This window comes from Crocodylus siamensis, chromosome 2, assembly GCF_052110815.1.
Source record: "Crocodylus siamensis isolate JL-2025a chromosome 2, ASM5211081v1, whole genome shotgun sequence".
Lineage (NCBI taxonomy): Eukaryota > Metazoa > Chordata > Crocodylia > Crocodylidae > Crocodylus > Crocodylus siamensis.
In genome coordinates, this window is record NC_143396.1 from 231,272,147 (window position 1) to 231,287,973 (window position 15,827).

The window sequence follows — 15,827 nt, forward strand, 5'->3', positions numbered from 1 at the left end:
TTCCTATTGCTCTACAGACCAGCAAGCCAGAGTAGTTTTCCCTGAATTGAAGTCCGAGGGGAAAATATTATGTATCTAAGAATAACTGGACTTCACCTCTTTTACTTTACCAACAGGCACAGCCAGGGCATTCTTCATTGTGATTCAAACAGTTCAGGGACCCAAGGGAGAGGCTTTTTGCATGATGAAAGGGACATCTTGTTGCAAGTGCCTCACTCTTAATTCTTTTACCACTGGCAGTCAATATTAAAACAGCCATCCATCAAAGGAGAGATACAAAGAGCAATAAAATTTAATTGTTTCTGCTTTCAATTTAATCATCCTAGTAGAGAGGAGGCAGGGAAATGGCTAAGTGAGAAAGGGCTGCCTTAGAGCCTGCATCATTCTTCCCCCTCCAAAGAACTTTGTTTGTAAAAGTAATACACATCGGCAGCCCCTTCAAGGATCCAATGACCTAGCATTGCTCTTTATTCCACATTTCAGAGCAGATGAACAGCAGCCCCACTGCAGCAAAAAATTAGAGCAATCCTTCCCCTTGAATGCCTCAGTGAGCATTATTTGCGCAGTAGCTGTGCACAAGTGTCAGCAGCAAATCAGACCAGCTTCCTCGAAAGCACAGAGCCAAAGAACCACTGGCTCAGAACAGGCCACTCACTGCTGGAGGGGAAGAGAGGAACAGAAAGCACAACTGGCATCGCGTGTTACAGCTCTGCACCCTGCGTAACAGAGCAAAATACTTTCAGTGGTGCCCACAGCTCAGCTACCTGGGCTTAAATAAAAAGGTTGCATATTTACTTCAGGATAGCTAATGTTTTTTACTCCAGAGGTAAAAAAACAACAACTATGAGGTGAACTCAGAGGTCAGCAGCGTAGCCCTCCCTCACACAGATCTCAGCTAGTTCTGTTGCAAGTACCTCATCTTCACTGTTTTACATCATGGGAGCCGTTAGTTCCCACAACATACAAAACAAAAAAAAAAAAAAATACAGCTCTTTTCAGCAGCAAAATGAAGTCTTGATGAGACCTCAGGGGTGGCCTTGTAACACACGCCTGTGTGTCTCTTTCACGCACCCAAGTAATAAGTACAATTTCTCAGCACTGCTGCTAGCAAGAGTATTTCTTAGGCCTAGTCTACACTACAAGATTTTGGCAGTATAGATCTGTGGATTAGGAATGCACAAAGATCATACCCAGTGGCTAGGGTAACTGCTAGCAACACTCCTGATACAGATGCAAATACGATACAAGAGGGTTTTTGTTGGCTTCAACCTAGCCTACGCTAGAGTTTGATGGCCAAACTGTGAGCGGGTCTACACTCAGAGCTTCCCTGAAGCAGCAGAAGCTCCTATGTCTGCTTGAAGTTATACCACCTCTCTCAGGCAAAAGGCAGCTTCTACCACTGGGTGACGAAGTCCATGTAGACACCAGATGTCTTTTTGCCAGGTTGAGCAGTCTCCTTTAACAACTGGTGAGCTGCACAGAGCCACCAGAACTGGAGGGATGTGTAGGCACTGTGACGGCATGGTGCTGGCAACACTTCTCTCCTGCCAAAACTGGGATAGCCCCAGCTGATGTTGCTTGGAGTTGAGGTAACTACATTGGCAGAAAAAATCCCTTTTGTCAGTATATGCCAAGTCCTTACTAGGGGACTGTGCCAACACACCAATACCTATGCTGTCCATCAGTGGCAGCAGCTCTGCAGTACAGACAAGTCTTTAGCTTTTTAATACAACACCGCAAGCAAAAACCCCAACACCCACTACAGGGCCAGGTCTTCCAGGAAAAGGAAGGGTGCCCCGCTGTTCTCACCTGGTGATGGGATATTTAGGTTGGGCTTCATGCTTTTCTTTAAATTTAAAGTTTGCAGTCCATGTCAATGTTGCCAGGAGACACAGGGCTTGTTTTGAGATTCTTAGGAGGGTGGAGCTGAGCTGAAGCAGCTGGTATCTCAAAAGTTTTATCCCAGACTTAGCTAGGATTTTTTTTCCTCCTCATTCTTATGCAAGCTTAGAACTTGGCTCCAAAGCAAGTCACGTTGCTGCACCAAGGCACTGGTTGCTAGGAGGCATAACTATCCAAAAGATGCCAAATTCTTCCCAGGGAGGGGAAAGAACAGGTCACTACCTGTAGACAGGCAGCTTAAGGATTTCTTAATCAAATCCATCCCCCTGCTGTCACAAGTAGAGAGAGAACCCCAGCTGCCTTACTGATAAAAAGGCCTTTATGTTCCAAAATAGTTGAGGCAATCCAACTTTTGCAAGGGAAGAATGAGCAGGTGGGCATATAGCAGCTTTCCAAACCTATCAGGGCTTCCTACTTGCACTGCTTCACTGAAGAGAGCCACTCTTGGCTAAAGAGAAAAAGTGCCCGCAAAACAAAACAGATGTAGTCATTCTCTCTCATCTATCTCTATCTCTTCGCAATCTTAAACTCTGCTTTTCTTGTGTTCGGGTATTTTTGTATAGGGTGGCTTCAACTTAGTTCATTCTCTAACTAATTAGATCAAAGCCTCAGGTAAAGTTACATATGTTAAAAATTACAACTTCTTACCTCTTTTTGTTTCCCCATTCAATAAGTAATCTCAATTACTTATGCACATGTGAGTAGGCCACTATTATTCCTATTCCTAAGCATTATTCCTATTTACTAAGCGAGTAAGGCTGAAAGAAGAAAAACTACAACAGAGCTCAAGAGTGACCAATGTAAAATTAAAGGGACTACAACTAAAGGAATTTAAATTCTGAAACCATATGCATCATTCCAAGCACAAGAAATAGAAATATTGGCCCAGATAGCCAGATGAGGACAGAAACAAAATGCTTCTAACAATAACAAAGGCTGAGGTCACTATTGCTCCTTTATGCCAATATTTTCCATAACATTCTTGTGACTTCTTTGCTTAGAAGCTCCAACACCCTTGCTGTTTATAGACCTTTGAAACGGACTAAGGGAAAACCTTAAGTGCAAAGGGCTTTTCTTCACCCTATGAATTTCAGTTGAGGTTTTGCCGAGAGAAAACTGAGAAAGAAAGATTTCCATTTCTTTTCTCTCGCAGTGATCCTCAGCAAGAATTTGGCAGCATGTCAGAATCTTAACACAAACATTTTAAAGCACCAGGCTTATGCTTTCTCTCTCTCTCACACACACTCATACACACACACACACACACACACACACACAGAGCCTACACAATGGCAGCTTCATGTAGGGCAGAGGCTTCTCTCACCTTTTGTAGTATAGGTAATACTTTCAGTAGCTACCCCAAAAGAGAGACAGTAAGCGAGCATCAATGAGATAAAGCTGCCTCTTGTTGCAGGCTAAGTTGCGACAGAAAGCTGTGTTATGGTGCAGAGTTCAAAGATACGTAGGGAGGAAAAGAAGGGCATGAAATACAGATGAATCTGAAACGGTGCATAACTTGAATTTGCGTAAAGGAAACCCACTTTACAATGCAACAAATAGTGATACGTTCCAAGACCTCGATTGTACTGACCCCCCAGACCCATTTATACCACTTTTACCAGACAATTTTGGTACTCCTTGACAAGCACAGGGCAGTGGCAAATGTTAATAATAACGGGGATGGCAACTACAAAAACATGTGTTGCAGACAATGGGTGAAGAGCAGATCTATACAGGAGACTATACTTTGATGCACATCATTTCCACAATGCACTGCACAAAGCAGCTGACTGCAGGCTTCTACCACACTAATTGCAAACAAGTTAATTTACCTTGCATATAACAAATTTTGGTATAAAAAGGGTCATCACACAAGAGCAAATTCACACATACAGAACCCATATAAACCAAGGGAAACCTGTAATAATTTCAAAGAAAGCAACAACAAGTAACTAGATGGAAATAAGAGGAAGGCACTGAAGTGTTACATGCCCTTAAACATTATAACCCAAAATGTTTTGTAGAAAGCTGAATAGAAGCTAAGCAAAAAAACGGAGGTAAAGGCAAGAGGTAAAGAAATCAGCAGACTGTTGCCCAAGTGGCAGGGAATTGAATGATGGAAAGAGAAATGCTCCCTCGAAAGACAAGGACAAAAGCTGTGGTACAAGTGGCTATCCTACAAACATCAACAAGACAACTGCCTCACCTCTTTACTGCTTAGTTCTTATTATGCTACATTTTCCCTGTAGACCTCAAATTGTTTTACAAAGGAAACAAATCCTAACTGCCCCCATTTTAAGCATAGGGGAATTGAGACAGAAGGAAAGGAAGTTACTTGTCTTAGGACACTAGCTAGTGGCAGTGCTGAGAAAACAATCCAGGCCTCCCAAGCCCCAGTCCATGAAAATATGCTGCCTTGCACTCTAATATACCACTTTTAGACACAGATCTGGAGAGCATTGTGGTGAAGCAGTTCCAGTCACCCCTTGATCTGATGTCCGGGCATTATGCAAAGACTGTACTGTCTATAGCTGGGCAGGAAACTGGTTTCCTGTCCTGAAAAAAACTGTAAGATTTCAAAAACATTTCCAGTTCCACACTGGGACCTTTGAAGTTTTCCCACAAGAAACCAGGAGGATGGGAGGCACATCCACTCCAACACAGGCACAGCCCCCACAACTTCATGCTTGTTTCCAACTAGTCTCCTACATACCAAGTCTGTATTCTGATTTAAACTGGAGCAAGCTATGTACTTACTCGCACTAACCTCCTCCCCACCACCTTGAAATTCCCTCTTGATCAAGAAACATTTCCTGAAGTGCGCCATTACCATTGCAGCATGCCCAAGGAAAATTCAGTTACCAATCCACCCACAGTCTTGCAGAAGTGGACACTACTGCCTCTCAATGGATGAGGTTCTTCCTCTAAGCAGTATAGGTAGTAGCCACGTTGGTCTAAGGACATAGGCAGACAAGGTTCTTTGGGTAAATCCAGTATTTTTTATTAGACCAACTCTCTGAGAGCCTCCCAGCAAGTGGTACCCCCCACCCCAATCCTGCAGGGGTTTCCTGAGCATCACTACAGTGTATATGACACTCCTATTCATTGAGCTTAAATAAGGGCACCACTGTGCTTTTGATATTGGTGGGAAAGCAAATGAAAAGTAGATCTACATAGGCTTGATCTAAATAAGGTAGAAGGGGAGTCAATAGGTAAAGGATGAATCAGGCAGATAATCAATCAGTTGGTAAAGCACTCCCCAGCCTAACGTGCCAACACTCCCAGCAACATTAGTGATAAGATACTGCTGAAGTCAAAGAACATGATTGCACAGCAGAGTGCTTTGTTTTGTTTTTTTTAAACCTACATTTGATGGAGGTTGCAACGGCCTCTCTGATATATGCCTTTATGGCAAATTCACCCCTTTATAACCTCCAGATTGTTCTTGAAAAGTACCTAGAGGCTGCTATAACTGAGTGCAGTGACTTGTCCCAAGCAGGATGGGGAGCTGGGAACTCCCAAACAGTGTTCTGTGCTCTCTGCCCTCACTAGTTCTTTTACTACAGAGTGCAATTTGGTCATGTGCAAGATTCTGTTCTCCACATAAGTTAATTAATGCCCCACTCCAGTACTTGGGCTGTTGCTGCTTCCTGGAGCTAACATCTCACCAGACAGAGGCAGAGGCAGAGTGCTCCAGTGAAAGACTCCTGCCACTGAACCATTCTCCCTCCAAGAAATTTCATGAGCTCCAATGGTCAAAGAACAGCTAAGGCCTGTCTCAGTCACTCATTAGCTTAATAATGGGTTTGGATGGGGGGGATTTTTTTTCCTTTCCCCTTTTCTGTTCTGTAACAGGGGATTTGCTGCTTCCCTTTACATTTTCTTATTTTAGAATTGAGTCTCTTTTGCAAGGTTTAAAGTGCCCCATGTTTCTTTCAGATATGTGTGCTTAGAACAAACAGGGCATCAGGAGCAAGGAACAGAAAATACATGTGAAAGACTGGATTCTGTTCTCTTACTGAGAAACCGATGAGATCTTTCTGCAGTGTTTGCTGGTCGATTCTCTTCACATTTTTGCTTCTTTAACTTCTTCATCTCCTATATACTGATGTGAATTAAACAGCAATTTAAATGACTCAATTGACAGTAATTCAACAAAGCAGTATTTCTTTCTGTGGCTGCCATCTTTAGCCAGCAGACTGATGCCTGCACCTTCAGACACTCCTAGCAGCTCAGCAGGACTCCAATGCAGCAGCTCTGTCCGCACAGCATAAGTACACCACAAAGAGCATCTGGGAAGGCACCAGCTGCAGAGGGAACCATTAAAGCTAACTGAGGGCACAGGGGTATCTAAGTACACACACCTACCAGCTAACAGCACAAGTCTATCTGCTCAGATGGTGCAACTGAGCCAATAGGAAGGCAGTATTGAATGTGGGCCCACAAAAATTTGCCAGCAAACTTCCACTTCTGCCATAAAAGCTTTGTAGTGTAGACCAGGAGTCCACTACCTTTTAGGAACAGTGGGCCAAATTAGCAGTGCTAGGCTGGAACAAGTGTGAAACTGCTTCTATTCAACTGGAAGAATTGTTCAACAAGAAATTTAAGAATGGTGATTTAAAATGTCATGTTTTCTAACTATTTCTTTGGAATCATGGTAAGGCTCTGCAGCATGTGGAGGCCTCTTCTAGCATCCCAACCAGGTTTTATGAGTAGAACTTAGGAGAACACTAATGCCCCATCCCATCTCTCTATCCAATCCAATCCAATGCCTGGACAAGTACAAGATAGAAAAGCAGACTGAAGAAAATATATTGAGGCCTAAGTACTTTCTCCTTCAGCATGAGCAGGTTCTCCCCTCCCCTCCTTACACTGCTTAATTAAAATGTAGGAAGGAAGGAGAAGGGGAGAAAGGCAACTATGCCAGCTTCACTCCAACAGTTTTGCCGTTAATGGATGAGTTTGGCCATTAGTCACCTCTTCTTGACCAGAATCAAAATACTGAAACCTTGTGTTGTTCCTTCTTGGCACAAAGTTAAAAAAAATGGTTAAATGCAAGCCCAGCTGCAGAAGTTGCTCCTTATTTCAAATTATGTTAAATAGCCTGAATGAAGGGACCTTCTTGTCCTTCTCAGTAAGACTACCCCCCCTCCCTGTTGTAGCAGTTAAGAAATCTCCCCAGATGGCATCTAAAAGCACAGTATTGCAAAACAAGAAATTAATTCACATCAAGCCAAACTGCCTGCAGGAAGGTTCAACTGCTGCAGAGTATTGTCTCAAAGGAAAAATTCAACCTCCCTCTGGTGCAACAAGTTAATTTCAGTGTTTGAAAACAGGTTCCACACCATTTTAGGGTGCACTTCTATGGAGTTCTTTACAGGATACAAGGTTCTGCTATAAAAAGGAAATCTTAGCTTGTAAACCCAGAAGTGCCTGACAGAAGTCTGAGCAGGGTAAATCAGCACCTGAAGAGCCTGTAGGTCAGGAAAGTTTCAAGAGCTCTGCAGACAGCCTCACTTAGGCTTGGTCCTAATTAACCATTGCCCTACATCCTGCAACCCCATTTTCACCAGTGTAGACACTGGTGTAAAAAGAGGAGTAATATTTTTTACTGACTTCACATATGTCAATGAATATGTAAGTACTAAGAACAATTAGACTTATTTTTGCTCATAAGATTTATTTAACATGCTGGGGTGGGCAGAGTCTAAGCCAAATATACAACTGTTATGGAAAATTACTCTGAAGATGTGCAAGACAACCAGTTACCTAACAGTTTCATTTATTTCCAACTTCCACTCCCATGAAAAAAAAAGGGATGCAGGAAATTTCAGGATGCCAAAGCTGTAAGTATGAAATAGAAATATGGCCAGATACACCAGGGACTAACTCAATTTAGTGAATATACATAGCTGTTCAAATCACTGGGATGCTTCAGTTATGATCACTTCAGGGAGAAGGTTAGGATAGTAGAGTCTTCAAAAACTCATTTTAGGCAAAGAGGCCAAGAAATTAACTACTGTATATAGACTCTGATGGCAGTTCAGATCATGCACATTTGTCCACTGGTAATTACAGGGTGTCATCAAAACCCCCAATATATGCATACAAGCATGCACATTACTGTAATGTTCACTGCCATGAGGACGTGGATGTAAACAGTAAGCATTCTGAACATCTATAGCAGGATGCATTGCTAGTTATGCTTCCTTCTTTCTAAGAAAAGTGCCATCGATCAATGTGTCCATCTATATTCCTGACAGCTATAGGGCATACACATTTCCTAAAACATCCTGTAGAATGAAGCCACCAACTCTACTCACACCACAGTACAGCTGTCACTATTAACATGAGCCAAATTTAGATTGATGCCCTAATTGATTACCAACCAATGATGGGACCTGTCTTGCCTCAAATCACAGGTTCTTACCATACACACCTGCCACCCATCCCCTTTCTCCTGTATTGGCAATACCAGTGTCACCATCAAGACTGCAGATAGCTATCTTGCATGCTGCTCTTCCACCATTTGTTAAATACAGCTTCAGTTAAGAGGAAATTTTCCTATATGACTGACTCATTTCTATGTGTTCCTTATGTGCAATCATCTAAATAATGATGGAAAATAACAGCTAAAACATTCCAGGCAACTCCAAATGGGGATAACCGTGAATGGTTCAGCTTGTTTATATCCAACTGGAAGAGAAATTTGGGAGCACACCAATAAACCACTGCTGAAAAAAGATCTTCACCCATTCAACTGCCAGTGGGACTTACCACTCAGTCATCTGAGACAGCTCCACACGTGCTGAGCAGATTTCTGGCTGGAGAATTGCTGACTGTGGTTGATTCACTCATCCCACTCTCCTCTTTGCCTCTGACACAGGCTGCTGTCATTTTCCTGTTGGTTTGTAATCTGTCAATCACCTGCCCAAATCTGCAGACACACAGCCTAGATGGCCATGATTCAGGAGGGCTGTCCAAGTTCAAGAAGGAGGCAGGCTGTCCCTTCAGGCCAGGCTCTCATGTGAGGAAAATTCTTCACCAACAGAACCCCAAGGAGCCAATATAAAAAGTGAAATTTTCCCCAAGAGAACACATTTTCCCACTCCAAATTACACAGCCCAAGTACCTACCTCTGAGGGGTAATCATTACAATGCATTCTGTACAAAAGGACCTGGGGGGTCTCAGTGGACACTAAGCTGAATATGAGCCAATAGTGCACCTTTGGTGCCAAGAAGGCTAACGGCATACTGGGCTGCATTGGTAGGTGTGTTGCCAGCAGGTCAAGAGAAGTGTTTCTTCCCCTCCATTCAGTACTGGTGAGGCCACATCTGGAGTACAGTGGAGTCGCATCTTATGCGGGGGTTAGGTTCTAGAGTCAGCGCATAAGGCGAAAATCGTGGATAGTCAAAATTACCTTTGAAAATCAGCTGGCCTGCACCAAACTCCCACCTGGCCAGCGTGCACAGCTTCCCAGCAGGGCTGCTCCCAATGTAGCTGCTTGGCCCCATGCACAGCGCTGCGGGGGGCAGCTGCAGACTGCACAGACGCAAGGTCCTAGGAGCTGGCTGGGGGTGGAGGGGAGCCGCGGGGCTTGCCCAGTGGTACAGTCCACTCCCTCCCCCATTCAGTTGCTCTCACCCAGGACAGCCTGCACCAAACTCCTGCCCAGCCAGCGCGCACAGCTTCCCAGCATGGCTGCTGCACAGCGCTGCGGGGGGTAGCTGCAGGATGAATCCAAACAACTGGCACTCCAGGGCATACACGTATGATGAATTCGCGTAAATTAAATGCGCGTATGATGCGACTCCACTGAACTGTGTTCAGTTTTGGGCCCCCTCTACAGAAAGGATGTGGACAAATTAAGGAGAGTCCAGCAGAGGGCAACAAAAAATGGTCTGGGGGCACATGACTTCTGAGGAGAAGCAGAGAGGACTGCACTTATTTAGTCTGGAGAAGAGAAGATTGAGGAAGGATTTAATAGAAGCCTTCAACTACCTGCAGGGGGGATTACAAAGAGGATAGAGCTAGACTGTTCTCAGTGGTGGCAGATGACAGAACAAGGAGCAGTGGTTTCAAGTTGCAGCAAGGGAAGTTGAGGTTAAATATTAGGAAGAAAAAAAAAAAAAAGAAAAAAAAAATCTTACTAGAAAGGTAGTAAAGTACTGGAACAAGTTACCCAGAGAGGTGGTAGAAATCTCCATCCTTGGAGGTTTTTAAGATCTGGCTAGACAAAGCCTTGTCTGGGATATTAGTTGGAGATGGTCCTGTTTTGAGGGCTTGGACCAAATGACCTCCTGAGGTCTCTTCTAACTCTAATTTTCTATGATTCTTAATGTGATACAACTGAAACAAGAAGTTTTGTTCTTAGTCAACATCTTCTGGCAAGGACCACAGGGAAGCAGCATTAACACGTGGTCTTGCATCTTTAAATCTTACCATATGACTCCCTCATTTATTTCCATCCCATCTTCGAACAAGGGTAATTCATTCTGAAGCTGTACAGACACTGAGGTTTCCAGGTCATCTGCTCAGCAAATGCAGTGCACATCCATCCAACTCATCAAGCTGATGCAGTCTCTGTGCAAGCTCTCTGAAGTATATCTTTCATTGCACCTCCCTGGCAACTCACTATTCTAGTCCTGCAACTGTTCTGTATACATAGCAGCCTCTGCTCCCAAATTACATCTGGGGGTTTGTTTTCTTATTGCGAGGAAAGGGGATGTAGAATAACATTGAGCTGAGACCAGCTAACTCACTCATTACCCTTATTACTAATGCAAATCTGACCTGCACTTTCCAGAAGGGATGCTTTTACACTGAAGGACCTCATGTTCTTGCAGCTCCCATCCTAACAGCCACGGGCTGGAAAGAAAAGCTAAACAACAGCAAAACAAGCCAAGTAAATCACTGTAGCGCCTTTACCAGATAGTAGCATTTGAAAGCCATAATGATAGAAATGCACAGCAGGAAATAATTACTACCTTTATCACTAGCCAGCCAAGACAAAACACAAGCCTGCTGGCAGGCTGTGCATGATCATGTACGTTTTTGCTGCTCCCTAGAGCAGGTAACTGAGTTCTCTGAATGGAGCAAAGGTTCATGTCTGATTGTGAGTCAAGGAAAGAGGGGTCAAGAGGAGATTTAAAAAAAATAAAAGGAGCAGGGGCAGGGGTGGGGGGAGGAGAGGAGAGAAGCAAAATAAATCATGAAGTCACGCAGCCCTACAAGCTTTTGAAAACAAAGAGCTGACTCAAGTCATCAGAGCATCTGGCCTGGAATTCAAATGGACGGATATATTTTCCCCCTTTCAAAACATTTTTTTCTTTATGCTAGTCATCAGTAATCTCAGAGGATTTTATTAGCTTTGTTTCCCTTCTTGTTTCTAGGAGACAGAACTTCAGCTAGCTACTGCAAAAAAATAGACCAAGAGGGGCAAGGGAAAGCTGTGGGGAGGCAGACTGGGAAAAGGTGGTATAAGAAAGTATGGCCTGCCAAGAAAAAAAATCCAACAATCTTTTCCCTGTTAAAGCTGACAGTGCCACACACCACATGACCAATAACCCAGACGTAGATCAGGTTAAGCTACTCAGAGCTTATTTCATTTGCGCCTTTGTCAGCTTAAGAGCAGGAAGACAAGAGCAGCAAATGAAGAATATTCTATGAAATGAGATTATAAACACTTCCCATCCATTCACACCTCCCCAGGCAAAAGGAGGGCAAAGGGATTGCCCTAGAATATCGGCCATGTATGCTTGCCCCTATAATTATGTTATCCCACCAAAGACCAGTCAGAAAAGAACACATGAAAAACCATCAGTCCAGGGGGGAAGAAAGGGATGAGAGGCTCAGTGTGGTCTAAGAGGTTCAGTTTGCTCCCAGTCAGGACAGGAGGGCTAATGGCAGTCCATTGCAGATAACCCAGTGCAAAGGTTTGGGCTGCCTGTGATGTTTCTCCCAGAAGCAAGTCAAAGACTCAGAAAGGCAAGGTTTTATGGACCAAATCCTCATTAAAATTAATCCACCCATGTGCTGGTGGATGCACCTCAATTTGCCACCAGGATTATGACTTCAGCAATGCTTTGGGGAAGTACTGAAACAGGCGTGGTGCTTGAAGATTGTTCCTTCAGGGAAACACAAAACTGTTATACAATTTGGCCTTCTGTGGTGGGCCAGGCTGGAAGACCAAGGGGATTTCATCTCAGGACTGTGACACTCAGCATATTTGTACAGAAATGAGGAAGTGATTGGAAGATGTGGGGTGTGGCAGAGGAACTGCATACTGGTGCCAGGAGCCAGCTGCCTTAAGGAACAGCTTGAGTCCAAGAAAATTTGTATCAATTTGAGAAAAAGTTTCAACCGACAAAATAAATAAATAAATCATTCCAAACAAACAAACCAGCACAACAGTGGTGCCAAGTTGCCTGAAGATTGCCCAGGAGGGAGAACCCTACTGAGGATGCAAATGAAAAACAATAACCAAACAAACTGAATTTGCCAGTCATTTAAATCTGCAGGTTGTTTCTCCTGCACTTTGGGCCTGTAACAAACCCCAATGCAAACCAAACACAAAAGACTGGCTTGACAGTGCCAAATCACATCAGTATCACAAAACAGCCAAACCATGGCACGCAACAAGCAAATCAAATAAGCCAATATGCAGCTGGCATGTTCCACAGGTTTCCTCCTTAAGCCCTATGGTGCTACCAACAGGTAAGAACAAGGATACCTATGCAAACCACATAACCTTAATTCCCCAAAGAATCCCCAGGTGTCCTTACATGTTTGATAGCACTAATTAGACTGACACTTGGCATGCACGATCGTAATGAGAGCCCGCTATTAACCAAATTAATTTATTTTAAGCTGTAAAAGAGCCAGAAACACCTCAGTGTGTATCTGTTCTCTCACCTTCTCTCACGATGCCCTCTTTAAATATGAATATATTCAGTGTTACAAAACACCACAGGGAGAAGATGATACATACACTAGAATATATTTGCCTGGGTCCAAATGTAAAGGGATACAGTCAGACTTGGATGCAGATCTTAACCTGCCTTCAGTTTAAACAAACAGAAATCTTAAAAAAAAAAAAGTAAAATGGCAAACATCTGGAGACTCAACCTGGTTCCAGGACAATCCAAGGATGCCATCCTCCCAAAAACAAGCAAACACAAAGTGAACAGAGGCAGTTTATGTTTACTCAGCTGCATTTGCCCTCAGGTCTGACTTTCACAGCCAAGGAAAGTTCTTTTGAAAGCTCTTTTGCCCTGTTATTTAAATAGCAGCGTAAGCTGACAAGGCAGTTTCCAAAAGGTAATGATGATGACTCCTCAACAAAGAACAGGAACCCTGCCCCAAGGGCTCTCAGCATAAAAGGGCAAGACCCAGGACAACATGAAATAGAGCAAACAGAGCAGCCAGTGGTCACGGAGAGAAGGCTTTGTGGAACAGATGTATCTTACCTCATTCAGACTGGCTCCCAGCAAGCCTGGCTCTTGAAGAGCCATGTATAAGGAACAGAACAGTATGTTTATAGTAGGAGCAGCAAACAAATTACATTTTAGCTAAACCATGCAGAAACCTTACATGCACTTGCCAGTGGCAAGTAGGAAACTCTAGAGAGGAGGTTAAAATAAGAAACGGTCAGTTTCACTGTTGTCATTTTATTTCACTTTCAGCAACTGAGAGGCAGGACTTTTCACCATCAACCTCCACTCTCAAACCATCTCAGCTCTCCCTATTCCATTTTCTCTTAACAGCTGAACCCCAGTCACTCAGTCAATTACTATGGAGAGCGGCTCCATTCATTGCCATGTTCTATATGTAAATTTCCAGTCCTCAAAATCTGGAAACTGCCAAGGGTGCCGAGAAAGTGTCTAGTATTACTATTAGAATACAGACATGCTCTTCACAAGGCACAAGGACTGAAATGGAGTGTTGCTTTCATAAGATTTCCAGCTACTTCTGGGATGACTGCCTATCGCTAAGCTGAACTCCCCCCCCGCCCCCCCAAGATCCAAGTCTACATCCCATTAACTGATACTAGGCATCTCTTATGAAAGGGCACAGCCAATGGTTAAAGGAAAGGGCAAAGATTCTGACTTGTTTAAACAAATCCATGTACTCTCTAAATACAATGTTAAATTAGACTGCCCAGATTTGCGTGTTCTCTCTGACATGACAGACTTTGAAGCTCTACCATCCAAGAGATGCATATAGGCTGAAGTAGTAGGAAATGAAACCTAACAAGCACCAGAACAGACTCCATCAAACTTCCCCAGACCGCAACCCAAAGGTAGCTTGAGGACTCACCAAAATGGAAAGGTACGAAGATCACTGACCACAAGACAAAACACCACCAAGCAAGCATAAGGTTGAAGCACTGAACATTGACAAACAGGAATAGCATGTATTCACAACTAAAGTGATAATTTGAAATCAGTGGTTCGTGAACTTCTTAGTCTCAGGCCCCCCCTGCATAACTTTTCAGAATTTTACAGCATCCCAACTGAAAGATCTAAATCTACAGAGATGGATCTAAATTCAGAAATGAAAAAGAAGGGATCTTGAAGCTAAAAAGGTTGAGAATCACTGATCCAGATAGTGCCACTTAAAGGTGACCTCACTCACCCTGCTGTGCCCTGCTCTTTCTAAGTCTTCCTCCTTCCACCCCTGGTCTGTACCTCAGTGGGAAAGGGCAGCTCCCACTGCTGAGGCTGCTCCTGCAGGGTCTCACATTCCAGCAACCACTCCCACACCCCTCTTGCTAGTGCCAGGAGCACAGTTAGCAGTAGAAGGGACAAGGCTGACTGCAAAGCATAGTCCTGCCTGTGTGTCCTCCCACCCACTTACAGCACAGCATGCTGCTGGAAGAATTGGGGGGTGGGGCAGCAACACAGGGGATGCCAAAGGGTAGGGAAAGGCAGTGGCGGCAGTCCCCAGAGGAGCAGCTGCAGGCACCACCAAATTAGCTGGGGCAGGTTCAGGGTGCTAGACAGGAGGAAAGCTTTTACCTCCTCACTCCTCACACAAAGGAATCTCACAGCACACTTCCACCACTCACCCTTTAGGAATCACTGATTTAAGGCCTCCTTGCCTATCATAAGCCCACCACCATGTTTCTAACTACTCTGATCTCCAGGAGCCAACCAAGCAGTTGGCTACCAAAGAGAACTAGCTGGGGAACTCAGAAGGGATGTTGATATCCACATACAAACTGCATTAATGCAGGATACCTGCAAGCAGGTTAGTGTGTGTACAAATGTCTAGGATTAATACCAAAACAGAAGCTAATATTTCAAAGACACAGATTTAGAAATTCCAGCTTCGCTGTGATACACCACCATTTCAGCAGAGTAACATTAAGCATTCTGTGGTTCCCTATCACAGCCTTCTGGAAGCAGTGCGTTTTCCTGTCACATGCAGGGGATCTAAGCCTAGTCTCTCCACCCAGGGATGGGACAGATATACTGGCAAACTGTTCAATTACTGGGTCCAGAGGAAGTATACAATACAATATTACTCTCGAGTAACCTACTGTGACCCATCCTTCACAGCAGTGTCCATGGACTCCTAAACATGCTTTCTTCCATATCTGAGTATTTTCTGAGGGCAGAAAGAAAAGCACAGAAGTGGGAACAAAGTGGGAGTTAAGGTACTGCGTGGTACTGGACACTGACACAAGCGGTCAGCATAGTCCAACATATTTCTCTCCATAGGTGGGTGAAGAGCAAAATTGCCCACAAGATGCCGAATATATACAAGAGGGTTTTATGCTGTAGTTGTCATCATCGCAGAGAGAGCATCACCTGCTCCATTAGGAACCCTCAAGGTTGAACGTGATTCACGTTATGTGCGAGTTTGCCATACTAGAGAATCTAATTAGAAACGCAAGACATTTAACACTTAGCTGAAAGCA

General features: G+C 43.9%; 1 protein-coding gene across 2 annotated transcripts in view; it reads right to left on the minus strand.

Annotated features, from left to right (window-relative positions):
• Positions 1-15,827, minus strand: part of MAPKBP1 (mitogen-activated protein kinase binding protein 1) — a 131,317-nt gene that overhangs the window by 67,690 nt on the left and 47,800 nt on the right. The gene's annotated exons all lie outside the window — the stretch shown is intronic.